Source organism: Sycon ciliatum, chromosome 11 (assembly GCF_964019385.1).
Source record: "Sycon ciliatum chromosome 11, ocSycCili1.1, whole genome shotgun sequence".
Lineage (NCBI taxonomy): Eukaryota > Metazoa > Porifera > Calcarea > Leucosolenida > Sycettidae > Sycon > Sycon ciliatum.
The window spans coordinates 8,354,842-8,360,325 of record NC_088653.1 but is presented as its reverse complement, the minus strand read 5'-3'; the positions used below and the strand labels follow the sequence as shown (position 1 = coordinate 8,360,325).

The following is a 5,484-nucleotide window of genomic DNA, read 5'->3' as shown; positions in this document are numbered from 1 at the left end:
TGTGATGACACTTGAACAGCTAGTGCGCCTCTGGCGACACAGTCGACAGTCGGCTTCATTTCGGAGTTGGCGTGGTATCAGCGGAAAGATCGGCCCGCAATGATTTTAGACCTACTCGTACTCATGGTATTGGTAGACCTACATATGGATGTACACGAGTAGCACTGTACTTTTGTAGTGTGGAGCAGGCAGTAGAATCTGATGTCATGTTGTACAGTCATGTACATAATCTACGCTTAGATCTACATCTTCTGACAGATCAGACAGATGAATGAAGCCACAGAGCTCTGGCGGCTGGAGCGTGCAGCGAACGTGTAGATAGGATCTTGGACTGCTGCACCGTCCGTGCTTCAGTTGAATGCGGAATCTAGTTTTTTCTTGCTCGCTGCCGACTGTGGGTGTTCTGGGCGGATGCGTGTTCTGCTTGCGGCCCTTCATATTGTTCTTTTCTGGGAGTTTGAGTGACGCTCCGTCGCAATCTGGTTGCGGAAGTGAAGCGCTTTCGTTCGTTACCTGCCCATCGGCAGGTGGCGTTTAGATTTGTGGGACTACCAATCGTCCGGGTCAACGTTACCAGAATAGCGGACGCCGGACAGGAACCACCCGGCCGTTATCGGGAGCAGGTGCTTCTCACTGGCTTGAAGTCAGGTAAGATTCTCCCATTAATTCCCCAACATTTCACTGAAGGTGTGCGCTGAGTTCTAGTAGCACAGCAGCCCTAACCCGTAACGATTTATTGGGAAAGGCTTCTGCTGATGTACAGTACTCCGTGTCGTGTGCTCACATTTGTCCGCATGGTATTGTATTGTTCGTAGTGAAGCGCAGCAACGGCAATTCAAACGCGAAGGTATTTCGGCTGCTGCAATATCCACTCACTCTCAATCCGTGTGCAGAGAAAATTAGTCGATGAATAATTTCGTCAAATTCCAAAAAAAGGACTTCTTCCAATCGGAAACGGTGACCATTCAGCAGAAAAATTAAATTTCACATGTACATGGTTATGGCTCATGAGTGCACAATCAGTTACAGGGCTGCCACACTTGGAGGGAGAAAAATCTGACGGGGGTGCTGGGGTGTCCCCCGCAGGGGTGCAGGGTGCAGGGCCCCCTTGGTGAAAATGTTTAGGAAAATGGCTTGCTGTTGGGCCCCAGAACACATTTTTAACTTTCCAGCACACGCACTACAACCATGTACATTATGAATTAATGGCCAACTGGACTAAAAAGCGCTCAAAATATAATAATCGCTTGTCCCTCTTTGGGACCAAAATCGGTCGCTTTGTCGGACAGGCGTTCAAAAATCGCACGATTTCCAAAAAATCGGAGTAAGTGGCAACCCTGAGTTATTTTCATTGCCATTTTACGACTATTGTCTCCTCGTAGGTTATTGAAATACTTTGATCGATCTCTTTGTCATTTTAGGGGAAAATCCCTATTCGTGTGCTCTTGGACCAACTGAGCACATGATAATGACGTAGTTGGCTGAGGTTTGAATCACCTCGAAAAGAGCTTTCTGTAATAGAGGAGAGTGGAATGGCATTGATGGTGGAATTTACTCGCATATTGGGCTTGGGGTGGACTTTGCTGTAATCCCGCGCCTGATTTGTGCCAGCTAGTTGACGTAGTCTGGTATGCTGGCGTTGCTCTCGCCAGGAGCTTTCTAAAGAGCCCAAGATTGTGGAAATGCAGTGAAGGAGGTCAAAGTTATAGCCTGTTGAAGGTGTAAATTGTGCAGAAAATTTAAATTCTGCTTCATTCTGTGCTGGAAATCAGTACATAAAGGGATATTTATTTATTTTTGCTTCGTTTTTGTTTACTACCATGGCTGGCTACCGCCTTCGTCCTTCCATATTGGCCTATATTCTCTGGCCACGGGAAGGTGAAATAAAAAAATAAAAAAATTACTGATGCAGCATGCCTGGTGTGCAACAATACCATACCAGTAAAGAAGCTGGTCAAATAGTGAAAGAGGGCTGTCAACGCAAGGATCATAACGTGAAGCAAGTTGGTAGGATGAGTATGTATGCGAAGTGTGTGGAAGGAATGCATGCAAGGAGAGAGTGCATGTTCCAAAACCACGTTATGTGTGCGAACAATTGGGAAAACGTAGAAGAAGAAGAAAAACGATAAGCTAGCACCACAGTATAATAATAATAATTACTCGGTAAAATGTACCTGACCTGTCAGTGTGTGTTCAGGATCAAACCCCGTGTTATGTATGTAGCTGACGTGTCAGTGCGTGTTCAGGATCAAACCCCGTGTTATGTATGAAAAAAATATGAAAATGTAAATCTAGCACCATACACCCTGACTACTCGATTCAGCCCCTGGGAAATCCAGATAATTAATAATTGGTTTACAAATCAGTTGGCTGGAAATCCCAGTGCCCTCCGTATGCTTTTCTTTCACCTAGGTCATCATGCTTGTTACTTCAGTTTCCTAATCATCAATTTCTATAAAACTGATAGAAACGTCTTTTCAATATGATTATCAAGTACATCTTTATGTATGTTTTTGCAAAGACGTTTCTTTTAGTTGGATAGAAATAGAGGATTTCTGATGGTATGCAAGCTCCGCTGCATGGAGTTCCCTACACACACCATTCTCAAATCAAATAGTCTCTTCGCTGAAAATTACTTACTGTAAATATACAAATTTTCGGCAGCTATTTAATTTTGGCTGTATTCGGCACCGACCCAAAACACCTAAATTAAAACGCCGATGAAAATTTTCACAGCATCCGTCGCACTATACCGTGCCCTCTGATCTATACCACGCCGAAAATAAATCGCCGCCGAAATGTCAAAAATCGTGAAGTGCCTAAATTTTGCAGCGCCGAAATTTTGTATATTTACAGTATGTCTCAATGAAATATTCTTACAAGAAAACTCTGAATTAGCCTCTGGGATATAGCTGATGCTATTATCGCTCTTTAGAGATCGGATAGCTCTAATTCTGTGATGACCATGCCCGGAATTTACCGGAAGCCTAATTGATTATCTTCCAAGCTCTGGGCGTCGAGACCCCCAACATAATGGTTCAAAACCCAATGATCCCGAGGGACCCATTGGAACTTTATTAGCTGGAGGAGTATGCACCATGTCCTGGGAAACTGTCAGAGAAACCACCCAGGGGATTTAGAGCAGAGCAGAAGAGTACGGTTTTTACCGCTCTTTAGCGACGAAATGGCTCTAGTCTATTGCCCTTTTCTGCGGATTCTCAGTCTGTCGGAGTACTTACTCTGAGAGTTGTCATTATTAACGAAGAGCAGAGCATCAAGGCTGTGCTGTAAAAGACGGGAGGTCGTTTGCATCCGCTTTTGTAGATTTTCCCGGGAACTGGATCCCTGGGGTTGAAGTCAGTGTCTGCAAAACTTAGACTGCGACAGAAAACAATAGCCTAACGTATGTGTTTGGTCTTCTTTGAAAATGCGAGTGAGCGTGCGGACATGTTGGTGCCTGGAGTGGTGAATGGATGTCCAGAAAACGCTGTGATTGATACAGGATCCGCCGCTACATTGTTGTCAGAGGATTTTGCCGACCGCCTACCTAAGGAGCTGGAAAAGGAAACCTCTGACCAAGGCCCGAGGTTAATTGGTGCCAACGGACAACCACCGCCGCCCGAGACGAGGAGGACATCGCTCGGGTATTTGACAGTGCTCAGCCAGTTGGCGCGATGAAAAGGCGAACCCCGCGTTCCCGCCATCCGCCCCAGCTGTTTGGGAGTCCTGTGTGGAACGAGTAAGTGACTTCAGTGGTACTGACTGGATTGGTTGTGTTCGATATTACAGTTAGTTTTGGAACAATGTTGGTAGGGACTCCAATTTGACCTGCACTCGTTTAGTTAAAATTGTTACCCATACTTTTAGTCTAATTTATAAAGTTACTTATAACGCGAGGACGTGTTCTTTTCCATGTAAGCGGGGATATGTCATATCCATACTATTGACACATGCCTTTTAGGCCTCTACGTGACAAGTCTGCCTTTATTTAGGTGTCTAGTTATTTATTTATATCCCGTAAACGGATTCATAATCGCTTTTATTTTATGTCTTCACACAAAGCCTGGCGCCTTCCTTATTTGGTATACCCTGTTTTTCCTTACCTGGCTCCTGCTCTTTGTGATACAGTTTATACACATTATTGCTAAGTTTTGGTACACTGCGGCATGCGGGTGTACTATGGTTCATTATTTGTCCTATAGTTCGTACGGGGGGATCAGCCTCCTGCAGGTAGTTAGATATTATGGCAATCGCCTTTCTCTCTCTCTCTCTATTTCTCTCTCTCTCTCTCTCTCTCTCTCTCTCCCCCTCTCTCTCTCTCTCTCTCTCTCTCTCTCTCTCTCTCTCTCTCTCTCTCTCTCTCTCTCTCTCTCTCTCTCTCTCTCTCTCTCTCTCTCTCTCTCTCTCTCTCTCTCTCTCTCTCTCTCTCTCTCTCTCTCTCTCTCTCTCTCTCTCTCTCTCTCTCTCTCTCTCTCTCTCTCTCTCTCTCTCTCTCTCTCTCTCTCTCTCTCTCTCTCTCTCTCTCTCTCTCTCTCTCTCTCTCTCTCTCTCTCTCTCTCTCTCTCTCTCTCTCTCTCTCTCTCTCTCTCTCTCTCTCTCTCTCTCTCTCTCTCTCTCTTGCCTTCCGCCTTCAGGCGGAAGCTTCGGCTTCCGTCTCTCTTGCCTTGTGCTCTCATATCATATCTTGAACTATGTTACCTTCGTTGAAGATGTGAGTAAACCTGAACGCTGGTGTGAGTGTACGTGTCTTTATAATTATGCCTGAGTGTGTGTGTGTGTGTGTGTGTGTGTGTGTGTGTGTGTAGGTATATGTGCGTGCATGCGTAAGAGTAATTCTGTTGGTGGACTCTCTCTCCAAGCGGCCACCACTGCACGGCCTTGTAAGAAGAAGTTTTAGTAAGTTAGTTATGTGGATGACCGCGGCCTTGGGGTCTAACCCCGGGCCGACCGGATACGACACATGACTAGACACACCTAGCATGCAATTCTGGCGCCAGAATTAGAGAAATTCCGCCCTCTTTTCAGAATGGACGGATTTGACGGAATTGGATAGAATCAATTCTAACGACGGAATTTGTCACTTTTTGTGTAATTGAACTGTGCATCAACAATAACTAATTCTAGAATTGACCGAAATGCGTGTGATCGAAAGCGCCCTATATGTATGTGTGACCGTTGCATCGTGTGTTCCGCGAAAGCGGCTGCGGTAGATACGCGTTTTGCCTCCGCTACGGTACAAAACCGGATACAACTTACAAGCATCATGTTCTTTGAAGTGGGCATGGAAACATGCGCGAAAAGTGAAAAATCACATCAACGTTCAAAGCCATCCCGGAGCGGCTTTGAAGGCGGCTTTGAAAGCGGATTTCGGCTTTTGGTTTTCAGGCAAGGCGAAACGAGTGGTTTGGTGTGTCGAGTGCGCAGAGTTTTTGTTCTTTTTTGGAGAGGCCGGTACCATGCCTCGACTTGTCTTTTCTCCCAAGG

General features: G+C 45.6%; 1 long non-coding RNA gene across 1 annotated transcript; it reads left to right on the top strand.

Annotated features, from left to right (window-relative positions):
* Positions 1 to 354: 354 nt before the first annotated feature.
* LOC135826998 (uncharacterized) lies at positions 355 to 4,187 on the top strand. The gene is made up of 2 exons (XR_010555365.1): positions 355 to 648; positions 3,435 to 4,187. It is a non-coding gene; the product is annotated as an uncharacterized LOC135826998 (long non-coding RNA).
* The last annotated feature ends 1,297 nt before the right edge of the window (positions 4,188 to 5,484 follow it).